This window comes from Melospiza georgiana, chromosome 18 (assembly GCF_028018845.1).
Source record: "Melospiza georgiana isolate bMelGeo1 chromosome 18, bMelGeo1.pri, whole genome shotgun sequence".
In the NCBI taxonomy this organism is placed as follows: Eukaryota; Metazoa; Chordata; class Aves; order Passeriformes; family Passerellidae; genus Melospiza; species Melospiza georgiana.
This window is the reverse complement of record NC_080447.1, coordinates 520752-545412: the sequence shown is the minus strand read 5'-3', so window position 1 is coordinate 545412 and position 24661 is coordinate 520752. Positions and strand designations below refer to the sequence as shown.

Below are 24661 nucleotides of genomic sequence, written 5' to 3'. Positions count from 1 at the left end.
CACAGTGCCAGGCTGAATTCCCTTCGGCACACACAGTGCCAGGCTGAATTCCCTTTGGCACACACAGTGCCAGGCTGAATTCCCTTTGACACCACACAGTGCCAGGCTGAATTCCCTTCGGCACACGCAGTGCCAGGCTGAATTCCCTTCGGCACACACAGTGCCAGGCTCAGCTGCCCCTCCCTGCACCCAGAGCAGCTCTCCCCCGGTGCCATCCCCGGTGGGCTCTGGGGAGCAGCAGCAGCAGCAGAGCCACCCCCAGCTCCAGTGGGAGGCCAGGCTGCAGCCCTCGAAATGCCAAGGCACCAAAAAAGCCTGCCTGTCCCAATTTCCTCCTGTTATTTTGGTACACTTCGGGAAAAAACCCAACAACACGTAGCTCATTAATTATAACCTTTCAGAAGCGTTCTCCTTCCCCCCCAAACTGCTAAAATTTAGCAGAGCTGCAGCCAAAGTTCTAGCTGAGCTAATTTTAGCTTTTGTCATGCACAGAACATCATGAAGTAGGTCTCATCCTTCCACTAATGCAAATGTATTGGAGCAGTCGGTGCAGGAACTTTCAGAGGAGCTGGTGAGTGTTCCTGGTGTGTGTAGCTCCAGCTGATCTAAACACCAGCATTCTGCATGACTTACCCTGTCAGCTTCACACTCCTCACAAAAGGACTTGGTTTATTTATTTTTTAGCCCAACATTTGTCAGTGGAGCACCTCCCGCATTTGGAATGTGTGCTGGGATCCCCAGGCAGAGATGCAAGTATGAAACATGCATGAGTGCTAAGCAGGGATGGGGCAGCAATTTGTGAACATCAGCACACTCCAGTGTTCTGTTCACACACCAGAATTTGCTGGTTGTATCTGATCAGAAGGGACAGCTCACAAATGCAGGTTTAAACATCTTTCTGACACCCAATATGCTTTTCCCCAGCACACCTTTTATCCCTGATGAGCATCACCAGGCCATGGGCTCACCATAGCCCCTAAAATCCATTTCAGACAGGGATTTAAACAGGACTCAAGCTGTCCCCTCAGTAATCTGTAAATTAACTTTCAGGCCAAAACAGAAACTGTCACATAACACAGCTCAGAGTTCAGCAGCCACACCTGAAGGTTTCTGTATGGGGTTTAAGATTCACAATTTTCAGTTTCATCTGAATACTCTGCCTCCAAGCACTGTACTGGACAAGAAGCCTTGCAAGGTTTTGCAGTCTGACTCATTAGCACAAAAGTTAATTAAATCACATTACATTCCCTCCTCAGACATACTATTCCATCTCAAAGATGATTAAACAAGAGACAAATGTAATTAGGGCAGGAAAAAGTATAAGCCAAAACGTTAATGTTATCGTGTGCTTTAGGAAAATGGAGCAATAAATCACCTTGCTGCCTTTGTTTGGCACTAACTGATAACACACAGAGCCCTGACCTTGCTGTCTGATACCAAATCACACTGGTGGGGCAGCGTGGAGGGAACTGGGGCTGTGGCAGCAGATATTGCACCTGGAGAGGGAATATCTGAGCCTGGATTGTGGAGATGGAGCCCTCCAGAGAGCATCAGTGGCAGCAGATACTGCACCTGGAGAGGGAATATCTGAGCCTGGATTGTGGAGATGGAGCCTTCCAGAGAGCATCAGTGGCAGCAGATATTGCATTTAGGACCAAGACCATCCCAGCCTGACTTATGGAGATGGAGCCCTCCAGAGAGCATCAGTGGCAGCAGATATTCCAGTTAGAGAGAGGGGGAATATCTGAGCCTGGATTGTGGAGATGGAGCCTTCCAGAGAGCATCAGTGGCAGCAGATACTCCATTCAGACCAGAGACCATCCCAGCCTGGCTCATGGAGACGGAGCCTCCATAGAGCCCCCAGCACATCCCCGGGTGGTGAAACCCAGGCTGAGCCCCCACCACCCTTCCAGGCTGTGCCAAACTGCTCAGCTGGCCCTGAGAGAGCCCCAGCCCTGCTCCAGGAGAGCTCCATGGAAGGGGCAGAGCCCTGGACCTGCCCTGCTCCTGCTGGGCAGCTGTGTGCAAAGGGCACGGGCGACCCACGGTGGGTGTCTGTGACCCAGGGTGGGTGTCTGTCCCCCCAGGGTGGGTCTCTGTCACCCCAGGGTGCCCAGGGTGGGTCTCTGTCACCCCAGGGAGGGTCTCTGTCACCCCAGGGAGGGTCTCTGTCACCCCACGGTGGGTGTCTGTCCCCCCAGGGTGGGTCTCTGTCACTCCAGGGTGGGTCTCTGTCACTCCAGGGTGGGTCTCTGTCACCCCACGGTGGGTGTCTGTGACCCAGGGTGGGTGTCTGTCACTCCACAGTGGGTCTCTGTCACCCCAGGGAGGGTCTCTGTCCCCCCAGGGTGGGTCTCTGTCCCCCCAGGGTGGGTCTCTGTCACTCCACAGTGGGTGTCTGTCACCCCAGGGTGGGTGTCTGTGACTCCAGGGTGGGTGTCTGTCCCCCCACGGTGGGTCTCTGTCACCCCAGGGAGGGTCTCTGTCCCCCCAGGGTGGGTCTCTGTCACCCCAGGGTGCCCAGGGTGGGTGGGATGCCCCCTCCCCAGGCTGGGATTTCAGAGAAACCTGAGATTTCAGGGGAAACCTGGGATTCCAGAGAAACCCTGGGATCCACAGAAACACTTTTTGCCTCCTGCAGGCACAAGTCCCTGGTGTGGAGCAATAAGCAGCGAACCCCCAGCGACTCCAGGTGTGCCCAGGTGGCTTTTGTGGGTCTGGGTCTGCCAACAGCCCCTCCCTTCCCTTCCCTTCCTGCTCAGGGATTCTGACCCTGCAGGAAACACTGACTCCCCCTTCCACCAGAGCTCAGCACTCAGCTCACATCACTGCTGGGTAATTATTCCTTTCAGGAGCAGAGATGCAAAGGAGGCATTAACAGCCGTTCCAAATATCACATTTGTGCACTTTTCCCTTGTCACATTAAATATAATTACTTCTGATGCAATCAAACTCATACCCTTCACACGGATAAATCCAGCACCAAATTTAGAACCCCAAGCTTCAAACACCAGGCTCTTAAAGCAAAGCTTTAAGCCTTTACTTTCAGCTCAGTGAGGTACAGAGAACAGTGAGAACATAAGGTACAAAAATGGTGGTTTTAAATGAAATTTCTTTAAATTATTCTGTTAGTTACTGGTGGCAAAGGGCTTTGAAGATCAAAGGTGAGACATGAACTCCATCTGATAGCTCAGCAGCAGGAGATGGGACCCAGCTAACTGACCAAGCCTTCCAGAAGGTTCCTCTCTAAACTGAAAACCAGAGCATGTGCAAACACCCAGAGATGCAAACAGAAATTCTCTGCTGCTATCCAGAGTCAGGATGGGTGCCCCAAACCACACTGCGATGTGCTGGAATGTCACAGATATATTTTAGGGAAAATGCTTTCCTTAGGATTTTTCCTCCTGAGAAGCTGGGAGGCCTCAGGAACAGAATGCAAACAATGGTTATCTGCTGCTGTGGAATGCAACAGGTGCATCTGGGATTGGGCTCATGGGGTTGTTTGTAATTAACGGCCAATCACAGTCTGGCTGTCTTGGACCGTCTGGTCAGTCACAAGATTTTATTATAATTCCATTCTATTCCTTTGAAGCCTTCTGATGAAATCCTTTCTTCTAATCTTTTAGTAGAGTTTTAATATATCACTTTCTTTTAATATAATATATATAATAAAATAACAAACCAGCCTTCTGAAACATGGAGTCAAGATTCTCTTCTCTCATCCTGGGACCCTCAAACACCACCACACTGGTCAGAGCCACAGGCTGTGCCCAGGCTCCTGCCCTTGCCACTCCTGCAGCCAGAACTCAGCCCTGGAGTCATTTCTGCCCCATTTTTGGCCTTTGCAGCCCCATTCAGGCTGGGGCAGCCCCACGGGCACAGCTGGGTGTGCTCAGTGTGGGCACAGGGTTCAGCAATCGGCGCAGGGCAAACTGCAGCAGCCAGACCCTCCCAAGCCCCCCAAAGCCCAAAGCCCGGAGCTGTGCACACCCAGCACACCCAGAGCAGCCCAGGGCTGCAGAGCAATCCTGCAGGGGCAGCAGCTCCCGGGCTGGGGAGCAGAGCCAGACTTACTGCGAGCTGCCAGGGGTGGCTCTGGAGTCAGGCGCTGGCATGGGACTGCAGGCCGGGCTCTCTCCTACCAGCCAGCTCTGATCAGAGGCTTCCTGCGGAGCTGAGGGCTGCAGGCACGATGGAGCATCTCCAGACTGTGCAGGACAAAAGGAAAGCAGGCAGTTTGTTAGAGCCGCATTTACAACTTCCCTTCCCAGTACCCAGCATGTTTCACTGCCTGCGCCCCAGAGCTGCAGCACTGACAGGGTTAATTACCATTGCATAGCCAAGCTGAATTAATTAATTCAGCCTTGCTGAATAAACATTTCTGTCATGGCAGGCCACAAGGCTGAAGTCCAACAAAAGCTCCAAAATGAGCCTGAAATTTGTGCTCAAACCCAGAGTGGAACGGAGGAGGGAGAGGATGAGAAGCGTGAATCAGTTCTTCTTCCCAAGACTTTATTTTTTCCCCGGCATGGAATTCTAAAAATACCTTTGGATGGTGTCCCTCCACAGCCAGAATGGCAAGGCACAGGAACTGCATCCTGTGTGCACCAGGAGCTAAATACCAGGGGCTGACAGATTGCACAGGGTAAGTAATGCCAGCTCTGCCACCCATCCCCACACACTGCCAGCTCTGCCAAATAAATGCCTTTACTTACACCATGGCTGGTGTCTTCGTCATCAGCACAGAGCTAGCTCACACCGGGGCCGTGCTGGGGGACAGGGAGCCACTCAGGAAGGGATGCACCCAGATCTGGGACCTGCAGCCCACATCCTTCATTATTCACGAGCTCCTGAGCAGATCCAGGGCTGCAGGGATGGTAATTCAATGCCCTGAGCTGCCTGCTGGAGCACTCTGGGCACAGCCTTTGGCTATTTTGGGGAGCCACTCCCTGCAGGGCGAGGTACCCAGCCTGGTTTGAGCCTGGCATCGTTTCCCAAAGCCACAAACAAGTGCAGAAAAGCAGAGCCACACACAGGGGGGTTTGCTGCAGGGGCACGGGGCTAAAAATGCAAGATCACAGTTGCAGCCTGTGTTCAAATAAAACACAGGATCTGGAAATGCAAGTTCACAGCTGCAGCCTGTGTTCAAGCACAGGACCCCAATCAAATGCAAGTTCTCAGCTGCAGTTGCATTCCAGCCCAGGATCTGCAATAAAATGCATGTTCACAGCTGCAGCCTGTGTTCCAGCCCAGGATCTGCAATCCAGGTGCTGTTTTGCAGTTATGACCACTCCTGAGGAGTTCCAGCCTTCCCCTGGGGCTCTCCGAGTGTAAAACAGAAAGAGTTCCCTGCAGCAGCTGCACAAATGCCCAGCCCTGGGGCCTGCAGGGGCCCATAAATGCAGGTGAAATCCATCACTGTCACCCTGACAGAGCTGCCTCGGGAAGGGCTCGGGTGACAGGGCACGGGAGGAGCGCACCTGCCCAGGCAGCAGCACACACACACAGGCAGCAGAGCCTGCTGCAGGAATGGAAAGGCTTTCTAGGAAATGCCTGCAGAGCCGGGCTCAGCTCTGCGGGTGAGCCCAGCCCAGAGGAGCCACGTCCCCAGCAGGGCACTCTCATGTTGGTGTCAATATCCAGCAGTTTGAATGACGCTGCTGCAATTGAATCCTGTACGATCTCTAACTGTACATCAGGAATAACTCAGCAATTGAATCTTGTATGGTCTCTAACTGTACATCAGAGATAACTCAGCAATTGAATCCTGTACGATCTCTAACTCAGCAATTGAATCCTGTACGGTCTCTAACTGTACATCAGGAATAACTCAGCAATTGAATCCTGTACGATCTCTAACTGTACATCAGAGATAACTCAGCAATTGAATCCTGTACGATCTCTAACTGTACATCAGGAATAACTCAGCAATTGAATCCTGTACGATCTCTAACTGTACATCAGAGATAACTCAGCAATTGAATCCTGTACGATCTCTAACTGTACATCAGAGATAACTCAGCAATTGAATCCTGTATGATCTCTAACTGTACATCAGGAATAACTCAGCAATTGAATCCTGTACGATCTCTAACTATAAATCAGAGATAACTCAGCAATTGAATCTTGTATGGTCTCCAACTATAAATCAGAGATAACTCAGCAATTGAATCCTGCATGGTCTCTAACTGTACATCAGGAATAACTCAGCAATTGAATCTTGTATGGTCTCTAACTGTACATCAGAGATAACTCAGCAATTGAATCCTGTACGATCTCTAACTCAGCAATTGAATCCTGTACGGTCTCTAACTGTACATCAGGAATAACTCAGCAATTGAATCCTGTACGATCTCTAACTGTACATCAGAGATAACTCAGCAATTGAATCCTGTACGATCTCTAACTGTACATCAGAGATAACTCAGCAATTGAATCCTGTATGATCTCTAACTGTACATCAGGAATAACTCAGCAATTGAATCCTGTACGATCTCTAACTATAAATCAGAGATAACTCAGCAATTGAATCTTGTATGGTCTCCAACTATAAATCAGAGATAACTCAGCAATTGAATCCTGCATGGTCTCTAACTGTACATCAGGAATAACTCAGCAATTGAATCCTGTACGGTCTCTAACTGTACATCAGAGATAGCTCAGCAATTGAATCCTGTATGGTCTCTAACTCAGCAATTGAATCCTGTACGATCTCTAACTCAGCAATTGAATCCTGTATGGTCTCTAACTGTACATCAGAGATAACTCAGCATTGACTTTGCTGTAAGTGAGCAATGCCTGGTGATCACAGCGAGCAGCCAGGTCACAGAGCACACAAACATCCAACACTCAAAGTGCCAACAGCTCCAAGCTACCCCTCTGCTGAAGCAATGCTTGAACGTTGAGCTTGTCATGTAAATCCTGCACAAAACACATTTCAGTCTTTCCTCTTAAATTGAAGGGATTTTCCTGCCCTGCCTCTGCTTTTAACACATCTTTTGCATCTATCAATGTTCAGCATTAGTGAAATAATCAGCAATATTACAATGTGCAGTGCTTGTGCAGCTCTGCACTGTGTGGGTGTGTGCAGAGATTTATCCAATACAGATACTAACCTGGTATAGTTTATTTACTGTCTATAATAATTTGTTACAATTTATTTCTGTCCCAGTAAGTGTAAGTAGGTACCAATAAGATAAGCCTTGGATTAGGGGCACTGTTAATTTTTAGGTTAAAGATCACTGTTAATTTTAGGTTGAAGATCCTCCAGACTCATCAGCTGCACTGAGGCAGGGCAGGAGAATGGGGCAGAGATTCAGAGGAGGGAAATAAATGGCATCAGGCAGTACCCAGAGCACAGAAATTGTGCAGATCTGAGCCCTGCCCAGGGGGATCTGTCCCAGCAGCTCTCAGGGAGCTCATGCACAGAGGAAAAGCCTCTTTTTGTGTCCTGCAAGGTCTCCATGCAGGATGAGGGGTTGATGTCTCTGTAAAGTCAAATATCATCCTGGCACAGCTGAGAACAGGGATGACTTTGATGCCATTTGTCTTCCAACCTGAGAGCTTCTCGGTGTGCAGAACAATCCCCAGTTTTGCCCCATTCCATCACATTTCCAAGTCACAAAACCAAATTAATTACCAGGATTGTGGCACCTCCTCCTTAATCTCATTAGCAAAGACTAATGGCTGCAGAATCAATTATTTCATACAGATACTGCCTCAACAGCACCAGCCTCTGCATCACACGGGCTCATTCTGAATTTCAGTTCTGTTGTAATTTACTCCACTAGTTTAATTACAGCCCTTAATTAAGTCCTTTCTTTAATCAACTGCATAGCTGTGTCCATTCATGTATGGCAGCACATAAAATAAAAAACAAAGAGCAAATAACAAAGCCATGGGTCCAACACCAGGACTTGGCTGGCCCAACCTCTGCTCCAGGAACTGCCACCATTCCTTCCTTTAAAATGCCCACAAGTGAGCTCAGAACAAACACACAGAAACACACACTTTAGCTAAGGTTTGCAAAACCATGGCTCAATTTCCATTCTGAGCTCAAAACAAACACAAATAAACCCACATTTTAGCTAAGGTTTACAAGGATTCAATTTCCCTTCTGCAGTCCCTGAAAGTCCAGTGCATTTGTGATTACATTGACACATTTCATCGTTCACTCCTCTGTCAGCTCAGTGTCTGGGGCTCTGCATCTGCTGTATTTTCCAGAATAGACAAATTCATTTCCAAAGCAATAATGGAGATTTTCCAGCTTCACTCTTCACTATTATCACAAACAGTTTGCATTTCCTTCCAATGCAGTGTGGGAGTAACAAGTTTCTCCACTGGTCTCAAAACATTCCTACTTTTGCTTTTTCTGCTGATTTTTTTTTTCCCACAGTGGTAAAAAAAACTTCTTATCATTTCCTGATAAAGAGCCCAAGCGGTTTTTTTTCTCCAATTCTATCTCTCATATTCTCATGCATAACTGATAAAACTATCCAGTGACTTTTTTTCTTTGAGATCTACTAGAACAAATGTACCAAAAGGCAATTAGCCACAAAAATGAGAAAAGCCAACACCCTCTCTGTATGCAAATTTCTTCTCTTAAATACAAAAAAACGAGACCATGGGAATCCTATTTCAGTGAGCAAATTAACAAAAGGTCAGAAAGCTTGATCTTTGTCGCTGGTGTACTCTGTCTGAAAGCTGAACTGCCTTTTAAATATTCATAAGGGAGAGCTGTAATTGCAGGCTGAGAGCTCCGTGTGCACAGCAGAGGAAACTGAAAATATTCATGACTTGGGAGATATTCCACCAAAGGAGAATCCTGGTGAAGGAGGGAGCCCTAACCTGGAATTTGCAGGGTCCCTGCCCAGCGATCCTGAGGTTTTGAAAGCAAGCTGCCACTGGAAAATGGCAAGGGGGCTCCAAAAGAAAGATTCACAGCTCTCTGTTAAATAGTTTTTGGAAGCTTATAACAAAGATGCTCATTGGTTAGACAAGGCAACATCCCAAAATACTCCACTGATGACACCTGGTGGAGCTGCACGGGGTTTTCTGTCAGCTCCCTGAGCACACTGCAGACTGCAGGGATCAAACCGTGGGACAGTGGTCATGGCAGTGGAATTCCACTCTGAATCACCTGGATGTTTTTAAATGACATCATGTTCCTCCCATTCCAACAGCCATCTCTGCCAGCTGTGCCCCTGCCCAGCTGTAACCCCAGGCTGCTCTGAACATCCATTACCCATTATACAGCATTTCAGCTGGGGCTGTGGAGCAGGTGAAGATTGCCCTGGCAGGTTCCTGGTGCAGCAGCATCCATTCAGAGCACGCGCACACTGAGCCTTCAGCTGCAAAGAGCATCCCAAAATCAGGGTCACAGAGTCACACAACTCACAGAACTCGGGGTTCCAGTCTCACAGAACTCGGGGTTTCAGACTCACACAACTCCCTGTTCCAGAGTCACAGAGCTTGGGGTTCCAGTGCCACAAAACTCCGGGTTCCAGACTCACAAAACTCACAGAACTCGGGGTTCCAGAGTCACAGAACCCAGGGTTCCACAGTCACAGATTTTTGGGGTTCCAGAGTCACAGGACTTGGTGCTTCAGGCTTACAGAACTCGGCGTTCCAGACTCACACAACTTCGGGGTCCCAGACCTCTCCAGCTCTGCCCTGCTGAAGGGAACTCTCAGAGCTCACTGAGCAGAGCCCATGGAAGGAGAGGTGTCCCGGATGGGGACAGACAGACAGACAGACAGACAGAGAGATGTCTGTGCTCTCTGGGGCTCTGGGCTAGCAGAACCTGCCACCCACACCCCTCACTGCTCTGTCCAAGGTGGTGTCCCTGAATTCCATCTGAATTTCATCGCTGAATTCCACCTGAATTTCATCCCTGAATTCCTTCTGAATGTCATTCCTGAATTCCATCTGAATTTCACTCCTGAATTCCATCTGAATTCCATCCCTGAATTCCATCTGAATTTCGTTCCTAAATTCCATCTGAATTTCGTTCCTAAATTCCATCTGAATTCCATCTGAATTCCATCCCTGAATTCCATCTGAATTCCATCCCTGAATTCCATTCCTGAACTCCATCTGAATTCCATCCCCAAATTCCATCCCAGAGCCTCCATGCAGTGCAGCAGGGCAGGACAGAGCTCAGCGACAGCTGGGACAGACAGACAGTGACCTGGACCTTTCCAGCAGCTGGAGCTCCAACCTGCAGATTCCAGCTGAAATATAAAAACCCTTTGTCCTGCTGCTTCCCCAGCTCTGGGAATGGACAGGATCTCTGCCCTGAAATTTCCTGACACGTTTCCCGTGACATTGGAACCTTGCTGCCTTTAATAATCGTGTTTTCCCCCAGCCTGGGCTGCCAGTAAAACCACCCTGGTGGCTGTCAGCTCTCTCACAGCACCCAGAATAAATGAGTGAGATGTGTTTGTCACCAGACAAAAACATCCTTGTGTCTCTGCTCCAGCATCCTTGCAGCATCAGCCAGACTGAACAATTCCCACCACGACAGCAGAGAGCAAACACTGCTGAAAATGCAGAGTTTGGCTTGTGGCTGATTATACACAGCCAGCTTGGGTGAATGGTGGTCTTGATTGTGAATGGGAAGATTGTTGATTTGATTTTTTAATAAATAAATTTAAAAATTAGAGCTCGCTTGTCACTTGCAGCTCAAAGCAAGGAAGAACAATGGGCAGCACTGGAGGCTGTCCAGGCGTGCAATCCCAGCCCTGGAACAGAAACACCCAGCGCCTGCATCCCCAGAACGACAAAATGAATGCAGACAGCTGACAAGAACAAAGCCCTGATAAGCAATAAAATGCTCCCACCAACCAATGGAGAACACTGCAGAGAAAGTATGATTTACTTTCATTTGGTGAGTGAACTATGTGGCAAAGTGAACTGCTTCCTTCGAAACTCAGCTAAGGACTGGGCTTTTCTTTTATTCTTTTTTTTTAATTGGAACAATAAAATCTTCGGCAACTACATTATATTAACTATATACTATTATACCTTATATATATATATATATACACAATATAAAATATATAAATTATATATTATATATAAATTATATATATTATATATTTTATATATAAATATATAAATATATTATATTCTATATTATATTGTATGTTGTATATATATAAAATATATATAAATATATTTTATATTATATATATATATATATAAAAATAGAGCCTCGTTGGCACACAAACCTCCCTCCATTAATGAAACCCCACAAACCCAGCTCTGCTGGGAGCTGCACTGACCAAACCCCAGCCTGCAAATCCTCTTGTCCCTTCTCCACCCTGCCCTGAATTCCCCTCCCTGATGCTCTCAGCATCCCATTGGCCTGCCCTGCCAGTTTAAAGCCTTCTCCATCCCTCTGATTCCCACAGAGGCTCCTGCTGGAGCTGACACCAATTCTGCTCAGCACTGCAGTCTGGAGGGCTCCCGTATTTTTAGCTACTGTGCCAAATTGCTCTGAATCTAATTAGTCAAACACCTATCTGCAGAAATCTATCCCGAATGCAAAGTGAGAGCCTGCTGTCAAAGTTCTGATGATGAATTCAGAGCAACTTTGGTGCCTTCTGGGCAGGAAGCTCTGGTGCAAGTGACTCATGGTGCTGTGCTAATCTAACACCACTTCTGGCTGAAATCTCAGAAAGCAGAGCATGGCAGAAGGTGCCAATAAATCCTGTGGCCGGAGCAAGAAATGGCATTCTTGGGAAAATACAAATCTGGCTATTAGAGGGAATAACTGCTTTATTTATTACTCTTTAGCACTGATATAAAACTTACAAGGATAAGCTAAGGTAAAGAGGCAAGAGACACGTCCATACTACTGAGATTTCTTCCATGAAGTATCAAATAATTTACCTCATTTACAAATTAGAAAAGCCATGTGTCACCCTGCAGGAGCTCCATATAGTACATACAATAAATACATAAATACAATACCTCTCTTTTCCATGGGGCTGCTGGTTTTTATGTAAAGGAATTGTGTATTGGCCAGACCAGTTTTTCTCCCACTTCACACATGTAACTAATATATTTCTTACTGGAATTATCCCGCAGTGATACTGCCACAAGTCTAAGGAGAATCAGGCCCTTAAGCCCTAAGTATTATCAACACAAAATGCAAATCCTTTAAAAAGGATTTGAGGTGGCTTTTTATGAGGAAATGACGGTGAGGAAAATGTCTGACTGCCTCTGACACAAACAACAGGACACGAGCTGAGGATTCATCTCTGTGAAGAAATGTGAAACCCAAATGGAGCCAGAACTCATCTGATGGCAGCTGCTGTCTCTCAATAGCCAAACCAGCCTGAAATCCTCCTTCTGGCAGCACAGAACCCTCATTTGGCAAAAACAGAGGGGATCAAACAGCATCCTGAGCCTGTCCTGCACAGCCCAGGGTCTGTGCACCCTGCCCCAGAGCAGCCCTGGGAACAGTTCAGGGCAAAAAGGGACAATTCTGGGCAAAAAGGAACGGTCCTGGGCAGAGAGCAGGACCATTCTGGGCAAGGAGCAGAACAGTTTGGGCAAGGAGTAGAACAATTCTGGGCAAAGGCCAGAACCATTCTGGGCAGAAAGGAACAATTCTGGGCAAAGAGCAGAACCATTCTGGGCAAAGAGCAGAACCATTCTGGGCAAAAAGGACCAATTCTGCTCCCCAGCAGCCAGCCTGGGGCTGTAAATGATGCCAGCACCAGGTTTAATGGATCTGCCAAGGCAGAATGGCACTGCAGGGAGGGAGCGTGCTGTGCCAGGGCCCTGCAGGCTGTGCCAGGCCAGGCCGTGCCAGGGCCCTGCAGGGAGGGAGCATGCTGTGCCAGGCCAGGCCGTGCCAGGGCCCTGCAGGCTGTGCCCTGGCACATCATGCTCCCTCCCTGCAGGGGAGGGACCCTCCCAGGCTGTGCCAGGCCAGGCCATGCCAGGCCAGGCTGTGCCAGGGCCCTGCAGGGAGGGAGCGTGCTGTGCCGGGCCGTGCCAGGGCCCTGCAGGCTGTGCCAGGCCAGGCCGTGCCAGGGCCCTGCATGGAGGGAGCATGCTGTGCCAGGCCGTGCCAGGGCCCTGCAGGCTGTGCCAGGCCAGGCCATGCCAGGGCCCTGCATGGAGGGAGCATGCTGTGCCAGGCCAGGCCGTGCCAGGGCCCTGCAGGCTGTGCCAGGCCAGGCCGTGCCAGGGCCCTGCATGGAGGGAGTGTGCTGTGCCAGGGCCCTGCAGGCTGCCCTGCCCTGCCCGTGCCAGGTGAGCAGCCTGGCAGGCACTAATGGCACTAATGGCACTAATCAGAGCTCAGCTCAGCCCCTGCAGAGCAGCCAGACTCAGGTGTGCCCACACTGAGCTCTACAGAAACACAGCTCCCTTCAGGCACTGAGGATCTGGGATCATCTACATGGCAATTGTAAATGATGCTTCAACATTTTATCAGCACCAAACATTTTTCAACATGCACTGCAGTTACTGAGATTAAAGATGCTCACAATTAAAAATGCATCCATTTATTATGCAAAATTGACAATATAAATCTTCATGGGATTATTCTGTTTCTCATTAGAGGTGTATAAACTCCAGTCGTCTGGGCCCTCTGACACTCAGTGAAGAAATGGGCACTGTGAGGTGTAATTTATATCCCCTCTAAGACAGGTACTGAAAATAGAAACCTTTCTTCTTCCATCTGATTTCTGTGAGTTATTACTGCCTGAGCATGAATGTGATGGTGCTAAAGCTGCCCCTTTCTGGCCAGCTAACAGCACATTTACCTTGGCTTCCCACTTGCTTTTCTCACATAAAGAAGAGTCACTTTAAGCTCACCTGGACGCCACACCTGTGCTCACACCCTCATTCCATGTGGGACTGTGCCTGGAATTGCTGCTGCCTCCTGCCCTTCTGCAGGGAGCTCTCTGAATAAAGGCAGGTGAAATCACAGAACCAGCCCAGGAACTGAGAATCAATTCACTCTGACTTCCCTATCAAGTTGTACGAAGATTATTTAAAGGATTTTCTCTGTTCTCCATCTGCATCCTGCACCAGCAGAGGGGTGGAATTGCTGATATGCAAGTCACATCCACCTCCCTCTTTGATCCACTCAATCAAAGTGAGATTCCCTGCAATTTCCTGCCTCCCATCTCTGAAGGCATGTGGTCACTTTGAAAATTCCTTGAAGCTTGCAGCATTTTCCCTTGCCACTAAATTCTGGATATCTTACTCGCAGTACTTTCCCTTGTCACTAAATTCTGTTTCTCCTGGATATCTCACTCCTTTATCAGTGCCAGTGTAAGCTGTTAGTGCACATCTGTATACAAACAATGGAATTGTATACAACTATTGGAATTGTATACAAATACCGGAATTCATCTTTCCCACTGAAAACAAACCCCAAAACCCCCTCATCTCCTGCAGGTGTGTCCCTTGCATGCTCTGCTGGCAGCTCAGATTCCATTAGTGATGCAATCAGACCTACCTTGTCACTTTGTCACTGTCAGACAACAAAGAATAAGCTCTTTTAGTGTTTCATAACACAAGCTCCCCAAACTCCGGTTTGTTCATACAGCCCTTTCTTCTCTTGCTCCAGTTCCAGCTCATCCTTCCTGAACACAAGCCCTACACTGGCACACAAATCCAGAGCTTTAAGGGGTGTTTTGAGAATTCCACTCTCTTTGTAAATGGTTTTAATTATTGATGATGGAAATGATGGGAGTTGTTTCTCACACCTCTCAGAGTGGGATATTGTGATATTTCCCCTGAAGTATTTACTTGCTGGTTTTATTATTTATGTAGCAGTGGTCTGTTATCAATCCAGCAATGATGGATAGTGATAGTGAGCATTCCTGTGGGATTTCATCCCTAAAGCAGGTTTGATGGGAGTATAAAAACCCAAATGCATTTTCCCATGCACACTTGTGCTGGATTGCAGCAGTGGGACCTGTGCACACAAGGGGATTTACCCCAGATCTGAGTAAATACACTGCACCAATCCATCATAAAGAAACCCATTTCAGCCCTGAAGTTACCCCGATAAATTATAAATTCTGATAATAGCAGTGCCATGGGCCTTTAAAGCACTGCAGCTCACAGGCATGCATTATTCTGCCTAGTTAATGCCAGCAATTATACTTTTAATGAGTGTTGCAGGGAACAAAAACTAAACAGTGCTGCATGCCTCAGATCTGCATCTTCCTCACAGCCATGACTGCTATGGAAATGCTATTCTCTTGCAATTGTTACACAGCACAAACCAAATCCCATTGTTGTCCTGAGGCAACGTGGGGCCAAGGACAGTCCCTTTCTGCTTACTCCTGAGTTCAGCTGCGAATGGGAGTGCTCCACAAATGACAAGCTTGTGGAAAGCTGAATTGTGATGTACTGCTGAGGACAAAGCCAGTACCAACGACAGGGAATCAATAAATTAGTAAAACTCACCAGGGTTTAGCAAAGAGCGCCTCTGAACTCACTGATTTTAAGAGGCAAGTCCAGACAGACAACAGTGGAATGCCTTTACACACATGGAAAATAAACATATTTCCACCTTTTAATTCTCTGTTTTGCACCCCACCTTCTCACTGGGTGTTTTTAAACCTCTCCATCTCCTCCTCCCTCTTCAGTGGCTGGGAAACGCTGCAGGATCTGATCTCACTGCAAGGCAGCACTGAGAGCTGAACTGGGCAAGCCAGGCTGGCAAAACCCCACAGAGAACACCAGGGCAGGGGGATGCTCTGCCCAGACACCTCTCCTGGTGCAAAAGTCCTCATTTCAAACGCCAATTTCCAATTCACTGCAGCCAGCTCCATCCTCACAGCACCGTGCACTGCCCAGCTGCACCGGGGGAAATTCCTGTTCCTTAGTTACAGCAAATCAGGGAGAGGAAACATCCTTCCCAACAGCAGCACGGGCCCTCAGTGCTGTTAGACAGAGGGATATTAAACAATCAGCGCTCTGACTGAATGTTCTGGTGGTTTTTATGTGCCAGGCTAAATTCTGGTTACAGGAAGGATGGTGATGGTGATACAGCAGCAGGAACTGTGCTCCACCTCACATAAACCAGAGCTACCAAAATGGGAAATACATTTATACACAAGATTTAAGGCTGCTGAGCAGAGACCCTTCCAGAGAGACATTTTTAGCTCTGTACACCCAGCAGGTGCACAGGCAGCCCTTGGAGTGCACAAACTGGCTGTAGCCACACTGATTTATGAGAGTAGTAATTTTTTTAAAGATTAATAGATTTGCAGGCTCATTGCTATGAGTAGCACGTGGCCAGTTAATTTAAAATGAAACAAAAAGAAGGTCTGGTTTTAGAAGATCAATACTTCCCCTCCTCCTTTCTCATACAACATTTAATTAAGAGAAGCAATACAATGGACAAATGTTAGAGCAGGTTCTGCAAACAATACCCATGGATTTCCATTGACCCTGCTGAGTGACCCTGGGCACACAAACCTGAGGCACACTGAAAATTTCCCACCTGCAAAACAGACAGAATGACAGCAAACCATCATTCTTGAGCACTCAGTGAAGAGTTTTCTCACTGCAAAGTGCCATTGCAGAATAAGGGCTTCTCTAGACAAAATGCAGGTTCACACAGTTAGATTTCAATATGAGACTATAAACTTGTAAACCTGATATTCTTTAAAAAACAAACAAACAAATATTAAAAAACAAAAACAAACAAACAAAAAAAAATTTCATCCATTTCTTCCTCATTCCTAATTACAACTTCCACTCCAGACCACAGCAGCTCATTAAGTGAGCCCTGCCAGCAGATAAAGAGTGAGGCAGAGATCTCCTGTGGGTGATCAGGAGCACAGAGCCACAGACAGACAGACTCACAGACAGACAAACTGACAGGACCCAGCCTGCAAGGCCATGCCCTGGCCAGGAAACCACAATGGGATTTGACTCCTGCAGGGCTCAGGCTGGTCCCTCCATGGAGGGCTCAAACTGCGTTGGAGAGGGGATAAAGATGGATAAGGGTCTATAAAATTGTATTAAGGGTGTATAAGGGTCTATTGAAGATGTATAAAGGTGTACAAGGGTCTATCAAAGATATATAAGGGTGTATTAAGGATGTATTAAAGGCGTATTAAGGGTGCGTGAGGACATGCAAGGATGTACAAGAGTGTACAAGGGCATATAAAGCTGTATAAAGGTGTGCAAGGGTGTATTAAAGACACATAAGGGTATATAAGGGTGTATAAAGAGCGTATAAAGAGTGTTCAAGGTTGCACAAAGTGTGTACCAATGGTGTTCTAGGCCCCAGGAGCGTGGAGCTGTGTGTGCAGTGTGCCCAGGAGCTGGCTCTGCCTGCAGGAGGGAGGAAAAGCTCTCACCCCGTGAGCGGACACGCTGCTGCCATTTACAAAAGGCTCCTTTAGCAAACCAGGCGGGGCCTAATGAATTAGCAAGCATTAAAAATTGATGGTCCCTGCACAGCATTTCTGAAAGCTGTATTGATTCACGTTTGCATTCTGCAGAAAGCACCAGGGCCCAGCTGGGATCTGGGGGGGACACACAGGGAGGATTCCTGTGCTCAGGGCTGGATGGGCAGAGCTCTCAGCAGGGCACAGGGGCTCCTGGGTGCTGCATTTACCATGATTCCATCCCCACCTGGACACTGCATTTAAGGTGAATCCATCCCCACCTGGACACTGCATTTAAGGTGAATCCATCCCCACCTGGACGCTGCATTTAAGGTGAATCCATCCCCACCTGGACACTGCATTTAAGGTGATTCCATCCCCACCTGGACGCTGCATTTAAGGTGATTCCATCCCCACCTGGATGCTGCATTTAAGGTGATTCCATCCCCTCCTGGCAGGGCAGAGATGCAGCCAGCCCCGCCTGCAGGGATCACCAGAGCTGCCTGCACAGCATCCCTGGCAGGCAGCAGCAACCACTGCCTGACAGCCCAGGGCACACAGCCTGGGCCAGAACAAACCCTGCCCGAGATTCCTGCACCAGCCCACACAGAGAACCTGCCCAGGCTCCAGACACAGCCTTCTGTCAGGCCCAGGATGACACAAGCACATTTCCACAACTACTTAAAGGTTATGTAATGGAGATCTGCAGAGCATTAGCTGTCACATGACGGCCCCGCTAAGATTCCAAACTGCCACCTACCAAATTTAATTAGCCAGCAGTAAACAGGGGAGGGGGCAAGGAAGGCACTCCTGCAGCTGGCAGGGAATGCTCCCGAGGCTCTGACGCCAGGGCTGGGGCAGGCAGGTGGGGAGGCTGTGCCAGGAGGGGCAGTGGGGCGTGCCACAGGGAGATGCAGGGCACAGGGGGCAGAACCAGCCCTGCAGGGCTGTGACAGGGACGGCTGAGAGCGCCTTGCCCTGGACTCTGAGCAGCCCCCTGACCCTAATCCTGACCCTAACCCTGACCCTGACCCTAAACCCTGACCCAAACCCATCTCCATCCCTCCCCAGGCAGTGCCAGCCCCAGCCCATGCCCAGTGGGGATGTCCCTGTGCTGCGTCCCCCTGGCACAGATCTGTGCAAATCCTGCCTGATGGACACCACAGACCCCTCACAGTGAGGGCCAGGGCTCTCACTGCATTTCCCATGGTTTTCCACACAGGAGGAACCATGGTTTTCCACACAGGCCAAAAGGCACCGTGGTGTCCCATACAGGAATAACCAAGAGCATTTTCCAGCTCTGTGAGAAGGAGGTGCAGAAATACTCAGCAGGAGCTGGAAAGGTGAAGTCACAGAATAAATGCCCTGTTCTGGAGGAATTCAGCCTAGATGTAGGATTTTTCTAAGCCAACCCTAAATAAGTTAACCTGCCTCAAGAAAGGCTAATTTTCCTTTTGAAGCTGGAAAGAGTTGGGGGTATAATTGTAATTTTTCCATCATATATCCAAAATAAAAACTCGATGAGGCCATCTATAAAAATGATTGATGCTCCTCAGTGAAAGAAAATAAATCAGTCCAGTTCTATGGGAGGCAAGGGGTGCACTGATGGGTGCCCAGCAGCTCCCCATGCTCACAGCCAACCCTGAGGAAGAGGGGCTGGTGCAGGGTGGTCCCCAAAGGCAAACTGGGCAAGGTTCTGATTGCCTGAGATGGGAGCAGGCAATCTGTGCCAGGCTGCGATTCCCTCAGTGCCTCCCTCTGGTTCACAGGAACAGCCTGCCCTGCTGCTGATCAGCCCTGGGCACAGCAATGCCTGCTGCTCTGCAAACCAGCCCTGTGTGCGGCAGAAAATAAACTTTATCACAATTATATATATTCTAAAAAAGCAAAAATCCGCCCCCCTGTCCCATTCCCTGTGTCCTGGCACTGCACTGTAAATGTCTCCCCCAAACCACTGCCACCAGCAGGGGAATGGGGCCCCTCACTCCCACTGGACAGCCCCACCAGCAGCACAGAGCTAACCAATGTACTCCAGAAACCCCAGAACAAATGCAGATTCCTCTGGCACTCAGCAGTATTCTTCTACAGAGCAGCAGCACACAGTGCAGGCTGTCAAGTGATTTATAAGTAGCATCTAGAAGCCTCTGCTGGGATTCAGCATCCTGATGGAGAAAACAGTATTTGGTCTGAAAATCTCATTTCCCGAGCAGATAAAATAAACAGAATGTAGTGTAAAGAGTTCGGTATTATTCCCACTTACAGGAAGAGAACAGAGCCCAGGAGATGCTGAATGCTTTGCTCAGGGCCATTCACAGAACCTTTTCTGGAGCTCTTTTCTCCGTCTCTGAGCATCCCTGCCCTGCCCAGAGCCCCTCAGAGCCTGGCTCAGGCCCTTTTCTCCATCTCTGAGTGTGACCGTGTTCACAGGGATCTCAGGTTGAGGGAAGAGATGAGGATCTGACTACATGCTCCAGAAGGCTGATTTGTTATTTTATAATATATATTACATTGAAACTATACTAAAAGAATAGAAGAAAGGATTTCATCAGAAGGCTGGCAAGGAATAGAAAAAGAAAGAATGGTAACAAAGGTTCTGTCTCGGACAGAGAGCCCGAGTCAGCTGACTGTGATTGGCCATTAATTACAAACACCCACATGAGCCCCATCCCAGATGCACCTGTTGCATCCCACAGCAGCAGATAACCATTGTTTGCATTTTGTTCCTGAGGCCTCCCAGCTCCTCAGGAGGGAAAATCCTAAGGAAAGGATTTTCCATAAGAGACGTCTGCGACAGCTGAGCCCCCTGCCCTGCCCAGAGCCCCTCACACCCTGGCTGAGCCCTTTTCTCCATCCCTGAGCCCCCTGCCCTGCCCAGAGCCCCTGGCTGCAGCTTCTCCCCAGCACAGAGCCCAGCTGGGTCCATGGCACCCTGCTTGGGAGCAGCTGCATCTCCCCAGCACTGTGGCTACACTCCAGCTCTATTTTTATTCCTGATATTGGGATATATTCTTCAATTCTAGCAGCAAGTGCTGCTCTAACAGAGGAAACGCTGCTGTCAGCAGCACAACCCTCATCTGTGCTGGGCAGGCATCAACACAGAGCACCAACAGTCACAGGAATCACAGGTGCTGGCCAAAACCTGAACAGATTTCAGCTCCTTGGTGCTGTGCACAGAGGCTTTCCCAACAGAGAGGAGCTGGTGTCTGCACAGCCTGACATGCTATCAGAATGGGATGCACACGCTGTGACGGGGGAAACAAAGCATCTGCACAAAATTCCAGTTAGTCAGAACCTTTTGCTGAATAATAACCCAAAAATAAGTCCCAGGAAAGTCGTGACTAACAGGCACTTCAGCTGCTGTGACATATCTCCTAGCAGTGAGGAGGGCCTGAAACACCTTCAGTGAAATGACAAACAGCCTTGACTGTCAAACCACGCTGCATTCAACAGGAACACGGAGAGGAAGGCCATGCACAGCCAGCTACCCTTTACAGAGCGCAGTCAGAGTGATTTTGGATATTTAACTCTGATCTGTGCCGGGGTGTCTGCACAGAAAGAAACCCCTAACCCCTGAGGATGTTAATTACCCACTGATCACAGGCTGCTCATTCCTCTTGTGGCAGCCCAGGAAGGCTCAGGGTTTTGTTACAAGAGTGCTGGAATATTGATTTCAGGCTCAGTGTCACACAATGGATGGACACGTATGGACGGACAGATTTGTTTGGGCAGATGCAGAAATACATCCACAGCTTGTACAGGTATGGGATTGGTCACATCAATGGAGAGATGCTTCAGGTTTCTGAGCTTGCAGCTGTCAGTTAATTAAGCAGCATTTAGCTGTTTTAGTTTCTCCATTTTCATGCAGAAATTTCTCCATTTTCATGCAGAAATTTCTCCATTTCCTTGCAGAAATCTGTGGCACTGCCCTGCCCCGTATTTTGTCCCACCTCACTCTTCCTACCCCTAAACCCCACGTGCTGTTTTAGAGCTGTCACTTGGTTTTAATTCTGGAAATTTCAATACGCTGCCTGTCTCAGAAAGGTGCCCCAGGCAGAGACAAATACATCGAGCTGGGCGTAATAGCAGAGCCCCTGCGTTCTGTGCCTGCAGCAGGCAGTCATGCTGTATTTTGGCAGGCTGGAGCCCGTTCAGGTACCTGAGCAGGGAAAAGCAGGGCTGCTCTCCAGCCTGCAGACAGCAGGGCCTCGCCACTGGTTTCATTTAGAGCCGGTCTTTCCCCTTTTAAAAATAAAACAGTCGGCACAGAGCCACTGACCAGGGCCATCAGATCAGAAAGGAACAACAAAGAGGCACCAAAAGAAACCCCAACCTCCTTTAAGGTACTAGAAGTAGCACAAATGTCTTTCAAAGGCTGTCTACAGTGCTGAGTCCTGGCTGACACCTGGAACATTTCATCTGAATTACCCTCCTCATTTGTCAGCTGGGTAGACAGCCCTCCTCTAATAAAAATGTAACACCTCCCCATCAAAAACACCAAAATACAAAGTGACTACAGCAACTTTCCTATCAGTGCCACATCCTGCTATTTTTTATCCTATCGGCTTTATGGGGATGCTGTATCCTCCCCTCTGCTGCTTGGTCTGTGTTTCAGTATTTCTGAAATACAGTATTGGTCTGCTTTCAGTATTTCTGAAATACAGTACTGGTCTGTGTTTCAGTATTTCTGAAATAAAGTATTGGTCTGCCTTCAGTATTTCATGCTGTTTTCTTTAGGCCCTGTTCTATCTTGCCAAGCCATATTCCTTATTTTTATTTGGATGATATCAATCACGGTATTCATCCCTTGTCACAGAATACTTGGTGCAATTCCTAATGTTACAACCAGTGGGTTTGAACTAAGGTATTTCTTTAAAATATTTACAATCCCTTAAGAAGCAGGCTCTGTATTTACCAGATGCAGTGCCAAGGCTCACTAATAAGTTATTCTGCTGAGTTATTTTGTGTACAAACCCTGCATCACGACCTGCACTGGACAGAACAGCCCAGGCAGTGTTTTACCGCTAAAAAACCAGGCAGCAGTGGATTAAAAAGGAAAAAAGGAAGCTGTAACGTGCCCTGAGGTTCTGCTCAGCCACAGCTGCACCAAGGCCGAGCACAGCTGTAATGTCGGTGGCAAAGACACACCCCCGAGCCCGGCAGAGCCAGGGTGGGGAGAGGGCAGCAATAATAATAATAATAATAATAATAATAATAATAATAATAATAATAATAATAATAATAATAATAATAATAATAATAGCTGAGCACAGCACACCGCCGCACGCTAATTCACCGGCATTTATGGAAATGGGCAATAATAAATGGTATTATTGTGCTGTACGTGCTGGTGTGCAGAGCAGACAGCCCCAGCCCTGCTGTCCGTAGTGCCCGTGTGTCTGTCCGTGTCTGTGTGCACATCTCGCCGTTCGGTAGCAAAGGATGAGCTATTTCCCTGCACTTGGGCTGGTTTAGCACCAAAGGATGGGCTATTTCCTTGCACTGGTTTAGCACCAAAGGATGGGCTATTTCCTTGCACTGGTTTAGCACCAAAGGATGGGCTATTTCCTTGCAGTCGGGCTGGTTTAGCACCAAAGGATGGGCTATTTCCTTGCACTTGGGCTGGTTTAGCACCAAAGGATGGGCTATTTCCTTGCACTGGTTTAGCACCAAAGGATGGGCTATTTCCTTGCACTTGGGCTGGTTTAGCACCAAAGGATGAGCTATTTCCTTGCACTTGGGCTGGTTTAGCACCAAAGGATGGGCTATTTCCTTGCACTTGGGCTGGTTTAGCACCAAAGGATGGGCTATTTCCTTGCAGTCGGGCTGGTTCAGCCCCAGATGCCAGACGAACCGCACGTATTCGCAGGGACAGCGGCCGCGATGACTTTGCCCTGACACCACAATCCACATTGGCAAAGCAAACACAAAAGCTGGGGAGCAGCCCCGTGCCCGAGCTGGGGACAGCGGAGCAGAACACAAACACGGCCATCAGACCTGCCAAAATGGCTTTTGTTCCCTCGGAAACCCTAAAAGCGACTGGGAAATGACATCAGATTAAACATCAGTCGCAGGGAGGATGGAATAATCTAGCAGGAGTTTAATCCCTTTACCTAGCGCTCGTGCACGATGCACATTTTATTATTCAGAGCAGCACCTAGCAGGGACGATGCAGTGAAGGGCATCGCCGAAAACGCTGCAGAATAATAAAGTTTGCCTGCCTGCGATCCGAGTTACCGATGCCGGAAGGGGACTGTCCCCCCGCGCACGCATCCGCATCCCCATCCCTATTACCATCCCCATCCCATCTCCATCCCCATCCCAATCCCATCCCATCCCCGCGGCCGTTCCCGGGAGCGCTCCCCGCGTACCTGCGCTCAGGCGGGGCCGAGGGCGAGCGGGATCCTGCGGGAGCGGAGCGGGGCCGGCAGCGGCGGCTCCGGGGTCAGCAGCAGCGGCGGCTCCGGGTGTCGGGGCGGAGCGGGGCCGGCAGCAGCAGATCCGGGTGTCGGCAGCAGCCGCAACTCGGTGTCGGTAGCCGCAGATCCGGTGTCGGAGGGAGCGGAGCGGGGCCGGGCCGGCAGCGGCTCCGGTGTCGGTAACGGCGGCTCCCGTGTCGGGGGAGCTCCGGTGTCCGCAGCAGCTCCGGGGCCGGGCAGGAGCTCAGGCTGTCGGTACAGCCGCAGCTCCGGTGTCGGCAGCAGCAGCTCGGGGCCGGCGGTAGCTCCGGTGTCGAAGCAGCAGCTCCCGGTACCGCAGCAGCTCCGGGCCGGCGGTAGCTCCGGTGTCGGTACAGCCGCAGCTCCGGTGTCGGTACAGCCGCAGCCCCGGCGGCTCTCGCCGCTCGCCGCTCGGCGCTCGGGGCCGGCGCTTCACGGGCGCGCCGCGGGCGGGCAGGCGCGGAGCCGAGCGAGCATCACGGCCGTGCCGGAGCCCGGGATGGGGAGGCTCCGCAGCCGCCCAAGATGGCTCTGGCGGGCCCGCGGCGCTCACATGGCCCGGGCCGGGCCGGGCCGCGCCCGGGGCCGCTGCGGCAGGGCCGGGGCTGCGCTAGCGCTGGGGCCGCCGCCGCGGGCTGGGCTCTGGCCTGCTGGCACGGAGCGACGGAGCCAACATGCCAGCCCGGCCCGGCCCCGCCCGCCCGATGGAGGCGCGGCGGCGCCGGTGCGGGAGGGAATTAAGGCGGATTACCTGGAGCATCCCGGCGTTCGTTCCGCCCGCGCTGCTCCTGCCGGGATAACGGGGGGCACCGCGCTCCCACAGAGCTCCCGAGGGGCAGCGAC

General features: G+C 49.6%; 1 long non-coding RNA gene across 1 annotated transcript in view; it reads right to left on the bottom strand.

Annotated features, from left to right (window-relative positions):
- Positions 1-24163, bottom strand: part of LOC131090935 (uncharacterized) — a 36953-nt gene extending 12790 nt beyond the window's left edge. The window contains exons 1-2 of the long non-coding RNA XR_009115350.1: positions 23750-24163; positions 4075-4208 (exon numbers count right to left, since the gene is read on the bottom strand). This is a non-coding gene — a long non-coding RNA (uncharacterized LOC131090935). The remainder of the gene's footprint in view (positions 1-4074; positions 4209-23749) is intronic.
- Between the last annotated feature and the right edge of the window lie 498 nt (positions 24164-24661).